The sequence below is a fragment of the Cavia porcellus genome, unplaced genomic scaffold (genome assembly GCF_034190915.1).
Source record: "Cavia porcellus strain 051 isolate PalLab524CR breed Dunkin Hartley unplaced genomic scaffold, mCavPor4.1 scaffold_33, whole genome shotgun sequence".
In the NCBI taxonomy this organism is placed as follows: Eukaryota; Metazoa; Chordata; class Mammalia; order Rodentia; family Caviidae; genus Cavia; species Cavia porcellus.
In genome coordinates, this window is record NW_026947516.1 from 39,378,803 (window position 1) to 39,395,452 (window position 16,650).

The window sequence follows — 16,650 nt, forward strand, 5'->3', positions numbered from 1 at the left end:
TCCCTTTCACCATGTTACAGTTGAATTCTGGGAAAACCTGCTGGTGATAAGGTTTTGAGCTAGTACCTCATGTTTAGTGTTCAGGGTTATGCTGGAATGGCTGCAGACCTCCTTGAAATAGCGATTGCAGACAAGTGAACCCCGAGGAAGCTGGATAGTTGAAGCAGGCACTCCAAATATTCATGCACTGCAAGGATTCACTTTCATTTTGGGTCTCATCTTCTGGTTGCTGGCTTTTAGTGCTAACTGATACTACCATGGTGGCAGTAATCCAGCAGAGACTGCATGTATGGTTTGCAGGTTTGCTTCCCAAGCCACCAGAAATTTGGCAGAACCCAAATCATTGTGGCATTTTCTTTCCTCCCTTGAAACATTTGGCTTTCTAAGTTTGATAACTGAATAGACTGGGCTAGTCACCTTTGGACCCCATATACCACAAACAGAGCTAAAGACAGAGCCAATTACTTCCCTCCACTTGTCAAAATATGTCAAATTTGCTTGATCACCACAAGTTCAAAGAAAATTCTGAGGCAACTTAGAGAGGTGAAGCAAATACTGCATGATTGGAAAGGCTGTGGTTGTATGAGGTGGAAAGCTGCAGAGTTGGGCTGAAACTGTTCACAGAAATCCACAGGCTTGTGGTTGCCAGGCAACCACACTGGGCTGAGATTGGCTGAACATCCCTGTGAGGTGGATTTTAGGCTCTAGGTTTGAAAATTTAAAAGACTGGGATAGTCAAGTTTGGAACCCATAGACCTCAGACATACAAAAATTTTTTCCAATTACTTCCCTCCACTTCTCAAAATATGTCAAATTTTCTTGATCACTACAACTGTAAAAAAAATTCTGAGGCAACATAGAGAGGCTAATCAAATACTGCATGATTGGAATGGCTGTGGTTGTATGAGGTGGAAAGCTGCAGAGTTGGGCTGAAACAGTTCACAGAAATCCACAAGCTTGTGGTTGCCAGGCAACCACAATGGGCTGTGATTGGCTGAGCACCATTGTGAGCTGGACTTTAGGCTCTAGGATACAAGTGTGCAGTAGGAGACCTGAGTCACAATGCTGGGCGTTGCCATGGAGACCTCAGTGGCACAGAGGACCTTGTAGGGCAAGATTTAAATAGGATGAATATTCTTGGCCTGGTATGCCACAATATTCTCTCCGAAGGCTTCACTGCTCAGAATTAGTGGAAGGAAATGCTTGCCAATCTACACATTGATGTACTTTCAATGGGATATTAAATATGCCAGGGCCTGGCAGATGACCTCTGCCATGTCCTATCCTTGAGCATACGCTTTTCCCTTGTCATGTCAGTCATTTGGCTGAGTCCTGTTCCCTAAGCTATTCAGTCAAGACTTGCTGGCATCATTCACCTGCAGTATAAGAGCTTTCTGTGAAATTTCTCAGCAGAAATCCTCTGCAAGCACATAGCTTTGGATATGAGAGACAGTGGTGGAAGTTGAATTTCAAGGGCAGATATTTGAAAACAATGAAACAAGCCCCGAATAAGATCTTTACATGTTTCCCAGATGAATATGTTTGGAAATATGGGGGAAGATGGAGATCAAGGCTAGGAAGAGTGCACACCCATTTCAAGGTACAAAAACCAGGGAAAAACATGGGCAAGCAAGAGAGCTGGTTAATCTGATGTAAAAATCTTTGATGATGAAAGGAAAATTATATTCTCATGATGATATAATCAGGCTGTAGAAGTGAAGTTCTCATGTGGGTTGTCCTATGTGTGGCCTTCTGCATTGGGCAGTGGATGCAGGACAGGAGATCTTCAAATAAATCTGGTGGAACACAAAATACTGAAAAAAAAATTCAGCCTAAATCCTGTGTATTCCTTCCCTTTGAGAACATATATGGATAATGTACGAAGTTTCAAAAGAGAAAATGTCTATTGGGTCATGGTTTCAACAATGAAATGGTCACTTCACATAACATTTTGAATTTTGCTTTCACCATTGCTCATGTACCAGGCCTGAGTAAAGCAGAATGCAGAGTAAGCCTCATCAATAGTTGTGCATTCCATAATTGGTTTTAAAACCAGTGAAACCCTTTGGACTTAGTGTTTGTATTTAATTGGTTGATTGGTTTTGCAAATTGTTTGTTTTACTATTTTTAACTTTGTGAGTCAGGGAAGCCCTCACTCATAGTGATTTCGACCTCTCCAAAAGCTCTGAAGTTATTCATGTAACAGCTATTACATGCTATAAGTTTCTCCTATTAAAACTTGAAAGACTAACAGACTCTGCTACTTTTCATCTAAATTCAGTGTTGTGCTAAGTTCAGGGTTGGACTTTTTACAAGTCCTTTGAAATGTGTCCTCCTCTAGTCACTGGTCGTGCTGGAATTTACTTTCTTGTCAAGACAGGATTTGAGCACATTGACACAAGTACAGTTTGCCACTACTCTGGACACTGTGTGTTTTACTTTGATCTCTGCTGACACTTTGCTCATTCAGTTAGAACCACAGGACTCCAGGCCATAGCGTTCCAGGCCTAAACAAGAAAATTTCCATTCCGTTTTGGGAGTTCATTTGTCTCTCATATTTACTTTTTCCACAAATGTGTGCTTCAGGAGAGGCCCTGTCCAAATGTGGAGAGGCCCATTTTCATTCACTCACTTTCAGACTTTCTAAGATTTTCAGTTACTAGAGATTTGCCCAGACTTGCCATTGTCAAGGGACAGTGCACTTCACTTGAAATTGTGCAGTATTACTTCATGTGTCTCCGTGGAAATTCCACCAATGGGAAACTCTCGCTGTAGTCATCTCCAAGTGTTGCTGCGTAAGAAAATATAACTAACAAAGGATGTGGTTTCAAGCAGAATGAGGAAAGGAGGGATTATCTTTATTTCAGTGCAGGTTGACCTTTCAAAGAAACAGTAATTCCTATCAAATAGGAGGTAAAATCTTTTGTAAAGAGACATGGACATGACACACTCAACTTTATGTCACTTTTTTTAAAACGCCAAGGGCATTTGAGAAATTCTTGGCTGCTGAATTGTCCCTTTTTGCAAATTTCTCTTAGGTAAGACACTCCAGCTTCTTCAAACCATGGTACAGTTCCTTCCATGTAAAAAACCAAAGCAAAAAACAAAATAAATTAAAACAAAACCCATCAAATTACATTTGAGAACACACAATTGCTCAGCAGGCCCACTATTCAAGAAGCTAGAGGTACAGAATCCTCAGCCTTCAGCCCATGGCCTGAAGTTTTGTCTCTATCATGGCCCCTCAATTCCCTGGCATGTCCACATTAACTCATGAATCTTTACTCATTTCCTCTTCAAATGCACAGGATCCAACATATTTGAACCCTGTTCACCTGGGCTGTAATCATCCAAGGACACACCAGAGGAAGGGCAGCCACTCCCTTGCTTGGGGCCTTGGAGCTTATCACAATAGAAATGGACACCTGAACAAGGGGAGCCAAAACAAAGAGAGGCATATTCCTAAAGCCTGAAGCACAGAAGCTACCTATAGACCAGTAGTGGGATATCACAAATTATGTAAGAATCTCTGTGCACATGCTTGGCATGGTCCCTCATGCCTATAATCCCAGCAATCTGGGGGCTGAGGTGGATGGATCCTTGGGAGTTCCAGTCCATCTTAGGCTACAAATTTATCTCAAGTCCTCTTTCAACAACTACATAAGATGCTGTTTCCAAAAAGAGGACAACATTAAACTAGACACACTTGGTCTAGGTCCCTGGGTTCACTACATGAGTTGTGGAGTCTAAATATTCCATGCCATGAGAAAATACCTGGGATTTCTAGTGAAAGGGGCATTTGCATCCCTTTTCTAAGGGTTTCCCTTTCACCATGTTACAGTTGAATTCTGGGAAAACCTGCTGGTGATAAGGTATTGAGCTAGTACCTCATGTTTAGTGTTCAGGGTTATGCTGGAATGGCTGCAGACCTCCTTGAAATAGCGATTGCAGACAAGTGAACCCCGAAGAAGCTGGATAGTTGAAGCAGGCACTCCAAATATTCATGCACTGCAAGGATTCACTTTCATTTTGGGTCTCATCTTCTGGTTGCTGGCTTTTAGTGCTAACTGATACTACCATGGTGACAGTAATCCAGCAGAGACTGCATGTATGGTTTGCAGGTTTGCTTCCCAAGCCACCAGAAACTTGGCAGAACCCAAATCATTGTGGCATTTTCTTTCCTCCCTTGAAACATTTGGCTTTCAAAGTTTGATAACTGAATAGACTGGGCTAGTCACCTTTGGACCCCATATACCACAAACAGAGCTAAAGACAGAGCCAATTACTTCCCTCCACTTGTCAAAATATGTCAAATTTGCTTGATCACCACAAGTTCAAAGAAAATTCTGAGGCAACTTAGAGAGGTGAAGCAAATACTGCATGATTGGAATGGCTGTGGTTGTATGAGGTGGAAAGCTGCAGAGTTGGGCTGAAACTGTTCACAGAAATCCACAGGCTTGTGGTTGCCAGGCAACCACACTGGGCTGAGATTGGCTGAACATCCCTGTGAGGTGGATTTTAGGCTCTAGGTTTGAAAATTTAAAAGACTGGGATAGTCAAGTTTGGAACCCATAGACCTCAGACATACCAAAAGGTTTTCCAATGACTTCCCTCCACTTCTCAAAATATGTCAAATTTTCTTGATCACTACAACTGTAAAAAAAATTCTGAGGCAACATAGAGAGGCTAATCAAATACTGCATGATTGGAATGGCTGTGGTTGTATGAGGTGGAAAGCTGCAGAGTTGGGCTGAAACAGTTCACAGAAATCCACAAGCTTGTGGTTGCCAGGCAACCACAATGGGCTGTGATTGGCTGAGCACCATTGTGAGCTGGACTTTAGGCTCTAGGATACAAGTGTGCAGTAGGAGACCTGAGTCACAATGCTGGGCGTTGCCATGGAGACCTCAGTGGCACAGAGGACCTTGTAGGGCAAGATTTAAATAGGATGAATATTCTTGGCCTGGTATGCCACAATATTCTCTCCGAAGGCTTCACTGCTCAGAATTAGTGGATGGAAATGCTTGCCAATCTACACATTGATGTACTTTCAATGGGATATTAAATATGCCAGGGCCTGGCAGATGACCTCTGCCATGTCCTATCCTTGAGCATACGCTTTTCCCTTGTCATGTCAGTCATTTGGCTGAGTCCTGTTCCCTAAGCTATTCAGTCAAGACTTGCTGGCATCATTCACCTGCAGTATAAGAGCTTTCTGTGAAATTTCTCAGCAGAAAACCTCTGCAAGCACATAGCTTTGGATATGAGAGACAGTGGTGGAAGTTGAATTTCAAGGGCAGATATTTGAAAACAATGAAACAAGCCCCGAATAAGATCTTTACATGTTTCCCAGATGAATATGTTTGGAAATATGGGGGAAGATGGAGATCAAGGCTGGGAAGAGTGCACACCCATTTCAAGGTACAAAAACCAGGGAAAAACATGGGCAAGCAAGAGAGCTGGTTAATCTGATGTAAAAATCTTTGATGATGAAAGGAAAATTATATTCTCATGATGATATAATCAGGCTGTAGAAGTGAAGTTCTCATGTGGGTTGTCCTATGTGTGGCCTTCTGCATTGGGCAGTGGATGCAGGACAGGAGATCTTCAAATAAATCTGGTGGAACACAAAATACTGAAAAAAAAATTCAGCCTGAATCCTGTGTATTCCTTCCCTTTGAGAACATATATGGATAATGTACGAAGTTTCAAAAGAGAAAATGTCTATTGGGTCATGGTTTCAACAATGAAATGGTCACTTCACATAACATTTTGAATTTTGCTTTCACCATTGCTCATGTACCAGGCCTGAGTAAAGCAGAATGCAGAGTAAGCCTCATCAATAGTTGTGCATTCCATAAGTGGTTTTAAAACCAGTGAAACCCTTTGGACTTAGTGTTTGTATTTAATTGGTTGATTGGTTTTGCAAATTGTTTGTTTTACTATTTTTAACTTTGTGAGTCAGGGAAGCCCTCACTCATAGGGATTTCGACCTCTCCAAAAGCTCTGAAGTTATTCATGTAACAGCTATTACATGCTATAAGTTTCTCCTATTAAAACTTGAAAGACTAACAGACTCTGCTACTTTTCATCTAAATTCAGTGTTGTGCTAAGTTCAGGGTTGGACTTTTTACAAGTCCTTTGAAATGTGTCCTCCTCTAGTCACTGGTCGTGCTGGAATTTACTTTCTTGTGAAGACAGGATTTGAGCACATTGACACAAGTACAGTTTGCCACTACTCTGGACACCTGGTTAAATATCGAGTTCCCTAAATGGTGTGTGTTTTACTTTGATCTCTGCTGACACTTTGCTCATCCAGTTAGAACCACAGGACTCCAGGCCATAGCGTTCCAGGCCTAAACAAGAAAATTTCCATTCCGTTTTGGGAGTTCATTTGTCTCTCATATTTACTTTTTCCACAAATGTGTGCTTCAGGAGAGGCCCTGTCCAAATGTGGAGAGGCCCATTTTCATTCACTCACTTTCAGACTTTCTAAGATTTTCAGTTACTAGAGATTTGCCCAGACTTGCCATTGTCAAGGGACAGTGCACTTCACTTGAAATTGTGCAGTATTACTTCATGTGTCTCCGTGGAAATTCCACCAATGGGAAACTCTCGCTGTAGTCATCTCCAAGTGTTGCTGCGTAAGAAAATATAACTAACAAAGGATGTGGTTTCAAGCAGAATGAGGAAAGGAGGGATTATCTTTATTTCAGTGCAGGTTGACCTTTCAAAGAAACAGTAATTCCTATCAAATAGGAGGTAAAATCTTTTGTAAAGAGACATGGACATGACACACTCAACTTTATGTCACTTTTTTTAAAACGCCAAGGGCATTTGAGAAATTCTTGGCTGCTGAATTGTCCCTTTTTGCAAATTTCTCTTAGGTAAGACACTCCAGCTTCTTCAAACCATGGTACAGTTTCTTCCATGTAAAAAACCAAAGCAAAAAACAAAATAAATTAAAACAAAACCCATCAAATTACATTTGAGAACACACAATTGCTCAGCAGGCCCACTATTCAAGAAGCTAGAGGTACAGAATCCTCAGCCTTCAGCCCATGGCCTGAAGTTTTGTCTCTATCATGGCCCCTCAATTCCCTGGCATGTCCACATTAACTCATGAATCTTTACTCATTTCCTCTTCAAATGCACAGGATCCAATATATTTGAACCCTGTTCACCTGGGCTGTAATCATCCAAGGACACACCAGAGGAAGGGCAGCCACTCCCTTGCTTGGGGCCTTGGAGCTTATCACAATAGAAATGGACACCTGAACAAGGGGAGCCAAAACAAAGAGAGGCATATTCCTAAAGCCTGAAGCACAGAAGCTACCTATAGACCAGTAGTGGGATTTCACAAATTATGTAAGAATCTCTGTGCACATGCTTGGCATGGTCCCTCATGCCTATAATCCCAGCAATCTGGGGGCTGAGGTGGATGGATCCTTGGGAGTTCCAGTCCATCTTAGGCTACAAATTTATCTCAAGTCCTCTTTCAACAACTACATAAGATGCTGTTTCCAAAAAGAGGACAACATTAAACTAGACACACTTGGTCTAGGTCCCTGGGTTCACTACATGAGTTGTGGAGTCTAAATATTCCATGCCATGAGAAAATACCTGGGATTTCTAGTGAAAGGGGCATTTGCATCCCTTTTCTAAGGGTTTCCCTTTCACCATGTTACAGTTGAATTCTGGGAAAACCTGCTGGTGATAAGGTTTTGAGCTAGTACCTCATGTTTAGTGTTCAGGGTTATGCTGGAATGGCTGCAGACCTCCTTGAAATAGCGATTGCAGACAAGTGAACCCCGAGCAAGCTGGATAGTTGAAGCAGGCACTCCAAATATTCATGCATTGCAAGGATTCACTTTCATTTTGGGTCTCATCTTCTGGTTGCTGGCTTTTAGTGCTAACTGATACTACCATGGTGGCAGTAATCCAGCAGAGACTGCATGTATGGTTTGCAGGTTTGCTTCCCAAGCCACCAGAAATTTGGCAGAACCCAAATCATTGTGGCGTTTTCTTTCCTCCCTTGAAACATTTGGCTTTCTAAGTTTGATAACTGAATAGACTGGGCTAGTCACCTTTGGACCCCATATACCACAAACAGAGCTAAAGACAGAGCCAATTACTTCCCTCCACTTGTCAAAATATGTCAAATTTGCTTGATCACCACAAGTTCAAAGAAAATTCTGAGGCAACTTAGCGAGGTGAAGCAAATACTGCATGATTGGAATGGCTGTGGTTGTATGAGGTGGAAAGCTGCAGAGTTGGGCTAAAACTGTTCACAGAAATCCACAGGCTTGTGGTTGCCAGGCAACCACACTGGGCTGAGATTGGCTGAACATCCCTGTGAGGTGGATTTTAGGCTCTAGGTTTGAAAATTTAAAAGACTGGGATAGTCAAGTTTGGAACCCATAGACCTCAGACATACCAAAAGGTTTTCCAATTACTTCCCTCCACTTCTCAAAATATGTCAAATTTTCTTGATCACTACAACTGTAAAAAAAATTCTGAGGCAACATAGAGAGGCTAATCAAATACTGCATGATTGGAATGGCTGTGGTTGTATGAGGTGGAAAGCTGCAGAGTTGGGCTGAAACAGTTCACAGAAATCCACAAGCTTGTGGTTGCCAGGCAACCACAATGGGCTGTGATTGGCTGAGCACCATTGTGAGCTGGACTTTAGGCTCTAGGATACAAGTGTGCAGTAGGAGACCTGAGTCACAATGCTGGGCGTTGCCATGGAGACCTCAGTGGCACAGAGGACCTTGTAGGGCAAGATTTAAAAAGGATGAATATTCTTGGCCTGGTATGCCACAATATTCTCTCCGAAGGCTTCACTGCTCAGAATTAGTGGAAGGAAATGCTTGCCAATCTACACATTGATGTACTTTCAATGGGATATTAAATATGCCAGGGCCTGGCAGATGACCTCTGCCATGTCCTATCCTTGAGCATACGCTTTTCCCTTGTCATGTCAGTCATTTGGCTGAGTCCTGTTCCCTAAGCTATTCAGTCAAGACTTGCTGGCATCATTCACCTGCAGTATAAGAGCTTTCTGTGAAATTTCTCAGCAGAAATCCTCTGCAAGCACATAGCTTTGGATATGAGAGACAGTGGTGGAAGTTGAATTTCAAGGGCAGATATTTGAAAACAATGAAACAAGCCCTGAATAAGATCTTTACATGTTTCCCAGATGAATATGTTTGGAAATATGGGGGAAGATGGAGATCAAGGCTGGGAAGAGTGCACACCCATTTCAAGGTACAAAAACCAGGGAAAAACATGGGCAAGCAAGAGAGCTGGTTAATCTGATGTAAAAATCTTTGATGATGAAAGGAAAATTATATTCTCATGATGATATAATCAGGCTGTAGAAGTGAAGTTCTCATGTGGGTTGTCCTATGTGTGGCCTTCTGCATTGGGCAGTGGATGCAGGACAGGAGATCTTCAAATAAATCTGGTGGAACACAAAATACTGAAAAAAAAATTCAGCCTAAATCCTGTGTATTCCTTCCCTTTGAGAACATATATGGATAATGTACGAAGTTTCAAAAGAGAAAATGTCTATTGGGTCATGGTTTCAACAATGAAATGGTCACTTCACATAACATTTTGAATTTTGCTTTCACCATTGCTCATGTACCAGGCCTGAGTAAAGCAGAATGCAGAGTAAGCCTCATCAATAGTTGTGCATTCCATAAGTGGTTTTAAAACCAGTGAAACCCTTTGGACTTAGTGTTTGTATTTAATTGGTTGATTGGTTTTGCAAATTGTTTGTTTTACTATTTTTAACTTTGTGAGTCAGGGAAGCCCTCACTCATAGTGATTTCGACCTCTCCAAAAGCTCTGAAGTTATTCATGTAACAGCTATTACATGCTATAAGTTTCTCCTATTAAAACTTGAAAGACTAACAGACTCTGCTACTTTTCATCTAAATTCAGTGTTGTGCTAAGTTCAGGGTTGGACTTTTTACAAGTCCTTTGAAATGTGTCCTCCTCTAGTCACTGGTCGTGCTGGAATTTACTTTCTTGTGAAGACAGGATTTGAGCACATTGACACAAGTACAGTTTGCCACTACTCTGGACACCTGGTTAAATATCGAGTTCCCTAAATGGTGTGTGTTTTACTTTGATCTCTGCTGACACTTTGCTCATCCAGTTAGAACCACAGGACTCCAGGCCATAGCGTTCCAGGCCTAAACAAGAAAATTTCCATTCCGTTTTGGGAGTTCATTTGTCTCTCATATTTACTTTTTCCACAAATGTGTGCTTCAGGAGAGGCCCTGTCCAAATGTGGAGAGGCCCATTTTCATTCACTCACTTTCAGACTTTCTAAGATTTTCAGTTACTAGAGATTTGCCCAGACTTGCCATTGTCAAGGGACAGTGCACTTCACTTGAAATTGTGCAGTATTACTTCATGTGTCTCCGTGGAAATTCCACCAATGGGAAACTCTCGCTGTAGTCATCTCCAAGTGTTGCTGCGTAAGAAAATATAACTAACAAAGGATGTGGTTTCAAGCAGAATGAGGAAAGGAGGGATTATCTTTATTTCAGTGCAGGTTGACCTTTCAAAGAAACAGTAATTCCTATCAAATAGGAGGTAAAATCTTTTGTAAAGAGACATGGACATGACACACTCAACTTTATGTCACTTTTTTTAAAACGCCAAGGGCATTTGAGAAATTCTTGGCTGCTGAATTGTCCCTTTTTGCAAATTTCTCTTAGGTAAGACACTCCAGCTTCTTCAAACCATGGTACAGTTTCTTCCATGTAAAAAACCAAAGCAAAAAACAAAATAAATTAAAACAAAACCCATCAAATTACATTTGAGAGCACACAATTGCTCAGCAGGCCCACTATTCAAGAAGCTAGAGGTACAGAATCCTCAGCCTTCAGCCCATGGCCTGAAGTTTTGTCTCTATCATGGCCCCTCAATTCCCTGGCATGTCCACATTAACTCATGAATCTTTACTCATTTCCTCTTCAAATGCACAGGATCCAATATATTTGAACCCTGTTCACCTGGGCTGTAATCATCCAAGGACACACCAGAGGAAGGGCAGCCACTCCCTTGCCTGGGGCCTTGGAGCTTATCACAATAGAAATGGACACCTGAACAAGGGGAGCCAAAACAAAGAGAGGCATATTCCTAAAGCCTGAAGCACAGAAGATACCTATAGACCAGTAGTGGGATTTCACAAATTATGTAAGAATCTCTGTGCACATGCTTGGCATGGTCCCTCATGCCTATAATCCCAGCAATCTGGGGGCTGAGGTGGATGGATCCTTGGGAGTTCCAGTCCATCTTAGGCTACAAATTTATCTCAAGTCCTCTTTCAACAACTACATAAGATGCTGTTTCCAAAAAGAGGACAACATTAAACTAGACACACTTGGTCTAGGTCCCTGGGTTCACTACATGAGTTGTGGAGTCTAAATATTCCATGCCATGAGAAAATACCTGGGATTTCTAGTGAAAGCGGCATTTGCATCCCTTTTCTAAGGGTTTCCCTTTCACCATGTTACAGTTGAATTCTGGGAAAACCTGCTGGTGATAAGGTTTTGAGCTAGTACCTCATGTTTAGTGTTCAGGGTTATGCTGGAATGGCTGCAGACCTCCTTGAAATAGCGATTGCAGACAAGTGAACCCCGAGGAAGCTGGATAGTTGAAGCAGGCACTCCAAATATTCATGCACTGCAATGATTCACTTTCATTTTGCGTCTCATCTTCTGGTTAGTGGCTTTTAGTGCTAACTGATACTACCATGGTGGCAGTAATCCAGCAGAGACTGCATGTATGGTTTGCAGGTTTGCTTCCCAAGCCACCAGAAATTTGGCAGAACCCAAATCATTGTGGCGTTTTCTTTCCTCCCTTGAAACATTTGGCTTTCTAAGTTTGATAACTGAATAGACTGGGCTAGTCACCTTTGCCCCCATATACCACAAACAGAGCTAAAGACAGAGCCAATTACTTCCCTCCACTTGTCAAAATATGTCAAATTTGCTTGATCACCACAAGTTCAAAGAAAATTCTGAGGCAACTTAGAGAGGTGAAGCAAATACTGCATGATTGGAATGGCTGTGGTTGTATGAGGTGGAAAGCTGCAGAGTTGGGCTGAAACTGTTCACAGAAATCCACAGGCTTGTGGTTGCCAGGCAACCACACTGGGCTGAGATTGGCTGAACATCCCTGTGAGGTGGATTTTAGGCTCTAGGTTTGAAAATTTAAAAGACTGGTATAGTCAAGTTTGGAACCCATAGACCTCAGACATACCAAAAGGTTTTCCAATTACTTCCCTCCACTTCTCAAAATATGTCAAATTTTCTTGATCACTACAATTGTAAAAAAAATTCTGAGGCAACATAGAGAGGCTAATCAAATACTGCATGATTGGAATGGCTGTGGTTGTATGAGGTGGAAAGCTGCACAGTTGGGCTGAAACAGTTCACAGAAATCCACAAGCTTGTGGTTGCCAGGCAACCAAAATGGGCTGTGATTGGCTGAGCACCATTGTGAGCTGGACTTTAGGCTCTAGGATACAAGTGTGCAGTAGGAGACCTGAGTCACAATGCTGGGCGTTGCCATGGAGACCTCAGTGGCACAGAGGACCTTGTAGGGCAAGATTTAAATAGGATGAATATTCTTGGCCTGGTATGCCACAATATTCTCTCCGAAGGCTTCACTGCTCAGAATTTGTGGATGGAAATGCTTGCCAATCTACACATTGATGTACTTTCAATGGGATATTAAATATGCCAGGGCCTGGCAGATGACCTCTGCCATGTCCTATCCTTGAGCATACGCTTTTCCCTTGTCATGTCAGTCATTTGGCTGAGTCCTGTTCCCTAAGCTATTCAGTCAAGACTTGCTGGCATCATTCACCTGCAGTATAAGAGCTTTCTGTGAAATTTCTCAGCAGAAATCCTCTGCAAGCTCATAGCTTTGGATATGAGAGACAGTGGTGGAAGTTGAATTTCAAGGGCAGATATTTGAAAACAATGAAACAAGCCCCGAATAAGATCTTTACATGTTTCCCAGATGAATATGTTTGGAAATATGGGGGAAGATGGAGATCAAGGCTGGGAAGAGTGCACACCCATTTCAAGGTACAAAAACCAGGGAAAAACATGGGCAAGCAAGAGAGCTGGTTAATCTGATGTAAAAATCTTTGATGATGAAAGGAAAATTATATTCTCATGATGATATAATCAGGCTGTAGAAGTGAAGTTCTCATGTGGGTTGTCCTATGTGTGGCCTTCTGCATTGGGCAGTGGATGCAGGACAGGAGATCTTCAAATAAATCTGGTGGAACACAAAATACTGAAAAAAAAATTCAGCCTGAATCCCGTGTATTCCTTCCCTTTGAGAACATATATGGATAATGTACGAAGTTTCAAAAGAGAAAATGTCTATTGGGTCATGGTTTCAACAATGAAATGGTCACTTCACATAACATTTTGAATTTTGCTTTCACCATTGCTCATGTACCAGGCCTGAGTAAAGCAGAATGCAGAGTAAGCCTCATCAATAGTTGTGCATTCCATAAGTGGTTTTAAAACCAGTGAAACCCTTTGGACTTAGTGTTTGTATTTAATTGGTTGATTGGTTTTGCAAATTGTTTGTTTTACTATTTTTAACTTTGTGAGTCAGGGAAGCCCTCACTCATAGTGATTTCGACCTCTCCAAAAGCTCTGAAGCTATTCATGTAACAGCTATTACATGCTATAAGTTTCTCCTATTAAAACTTGAAAGACTAACAGACTCTGCTACTTTTCATCTAAATTCAGTGTTGTGCTAAGTTCAGGGTTGGACTTTTTACAAGTCCTTTGAAATGTGTCCTCCTCTAGTCACTGGTCGTGCTGGAATTTACTTTCTTGTGAAGACAGGATTTGAGCACATTGACACAAGTACAGTTTGCCACTACTCTGGACACCTGGTTAAATATCGAGTTCCCTAAATGGTGTGTGTTTTACTTTGATCTCTGCTGACACTTTGCTCATCCAGTTAGAACCACAGGACTCGAGGCCATAGCGTTCCAGGCCTAAACAAGAAAATTTCCATTCCGTTTTGGGAGTTCATTTGTCTCTCATATTTACTTTTTCCACAAATGTGTGCTTCAGGAGAGGCCCTGTCCAAATGTGGAGAGGCCCATTTTCATTCACTCACTTTCAGACTTTCTAAGATTTTCAGTTACTAGAGATTTGCCCAGACTTGCCATTGTCAAGGGACAGTGCACTTCACTTGAAATTGTGCAGTATTACTTCATGTGTCTCCGTGGAAATTCCACCAATGGGAAACTCTCGCTGTAGTCATCTCCAAGTGTTGCTGCATAAGAAAATATAACTAACAAAGAATGTGGTTTCAAGCAGAATGAGGAAAGGAGGGATTATCTTTATTTCAGTGCAGGTTGACCTTTCAAAGAAACAGTAATTCCTATCAAATAGGAGGTAAAATCTTTTGTAAAGAGACATGGACATGACACACTCAACTTTATGTCACTTTTTTTAAAACGCCAAGGGCATTTGAGAAATTCTTGGCTGCTGAATTGTCCCTTTTTGCAAATTTCTCTTAGGTAAGACACTCCAGCTTCTTCAAACCATGGTACAGTTCCTTCCATGTAAAAAACCAAAGCAAAAAACAAAATAAATTAAAACAAAACCCATCAAATTACATTTGAGAACACACAATTGCTCAGCAGGCCCACTATTCAAGAAGCTAGAGGTACAGAATCCTCAGCCTTCAGCCCATGGCCTGAAGTTTTGTCTCTATCATGGCCCCTCAATTCCCTGGCATGTCCACATTAACTCATGAATCTTTACTCATTTCCTCTTCAAATGCACAGGATCCAATATATTTGAACCCTGTTCACCTGGGCTGTAATCATCCAAGGACACACCAGAGGAAGGGCAGCCACTCCCTTGCCTGGGGCCTTGGAGCTTATCACAATAGAAATGGACACCTGAACAAGGGGAACCAAAACAAAGAGAGGCATATTCCTAAAGCCTGAAGCACAGAAGCTACCTATAGACCAGTAGTGGGATTTCACAAATTATGTAAGAATCTCTGTGCACATGCTTGGCATGGTCCCTCATGCCTATAATCCCAGCAATCTGGGGGCTGAGGTGAATGGATCCTTGGGAGTTCCAGTCCATCTTGGGCTACAAATTTATCTCAAGTCCTCTTTCAACAACTACATAAGATGCTGTTTCCAAAAAGAGGACAACATTAAACTAGACACACTTGGTCTAGGTCCCTGGGTTCACTACATGAGTTGTGGAGTCTAAATATTCCATGCCATGAGAAAATACCTGGGATTTCTAGTGAAAGGGGCATTTGCATCCCTTTTCTAAGGGTTTCCCTTTCACCATGTTACAGTTGAATTCTGGGAAAACCTGCTGGTGATAAGGTATTGAGCTAGTACCTCATGTTTAGTGTTCAGGGTTATGCTGGAATGGCTGCAGACCTCCTTGAAATAGCGATTGCAGACAAGTGAACCCCGAGGAAGCTGGATAGTTGAAGCAGGCACTCCAAATATTCATGCACTGCAAGGATTCACTTTCATTTTGGGTCTCATCTTCTGGTTGCTGGCTTTTAGTGCTAACTGATACTACCATGGTGGCAGTAATCCAGCAGAGACTGCATGTATGGTTTGCAGGTTTGCTTCCCAAGCCACCAGAAATTTGGCAGAACCCAAATCATTGTGGCATTTTCTTTCCTCCCTTGAAACATTTGGCTTTCTAAGTTTGATAACTGAATAGACTGGGCTAGTCACCTTTGGACCCCATATACCACAAACAGAGCTAAAGACAGAGCCAATTACTTCCCTCCACTTGTCAAAATATGTCAAATTTGCTTGATCACCACAAGTTCAAAGAAAATTCTGAGGCAACTTAGAGAGGTGAAGCAAATACTGCATGATTGGAATGGCTGTGGTTGTATGAGGTGGAAAGCTGCAGAGTTGGGCTGAAACTGTTCACAGAAATCCACAGGCTTGTGGTTGCCAGGCAACCACACTGGGCCGAGATTGGCTGAACATCCCTGTGAGGTGGATTTTAGGCTCTAGGTTTGAAAATTTAAAAGACTGGGATAGTCAAGTTTGGAACCCATAGACCTCAGACATACCAAAAGGTTTTCCAATTACTTCCCTCCACTTCTCAAAATATGTCAAATTTTCTTGATCACTACAACTGTAAAAAAAAATTCTGAGGCAACATAGAGAGGCTAATCAAATACTGCATGATTGGAATGGCTGTGGTTGTATGAGTTGGAAAGCTGCAGAGTTGGGCTGAAACAGTTCACAGAAATCCACAAGCTTGTGGTTGCCAGGCAACCACAATGGGCTGTGATTGGCTGAGCACCATTGTGAGCTGGACTTTAGGCTCTAGGATACAAGTGTGCAGTAGGAGACCTGAGTCACAATGCTTGGCGTTGCCATGGAGACCTCAGTGGCACAGAGGACCTTGTAGGGCAAGATTTAAATAGGATGAATATTCTTGGCCTGGTATGCCACAATATTCTCTCCGAAGGCTTCACTACTCAGTATTTGTGGATGGAAATGCTTGCCAATCTACACATTCATGTACTTTCAATGGGATATTAAATATGCCAGGGCCTGGCAGATGACCTCTGCCATGTCCT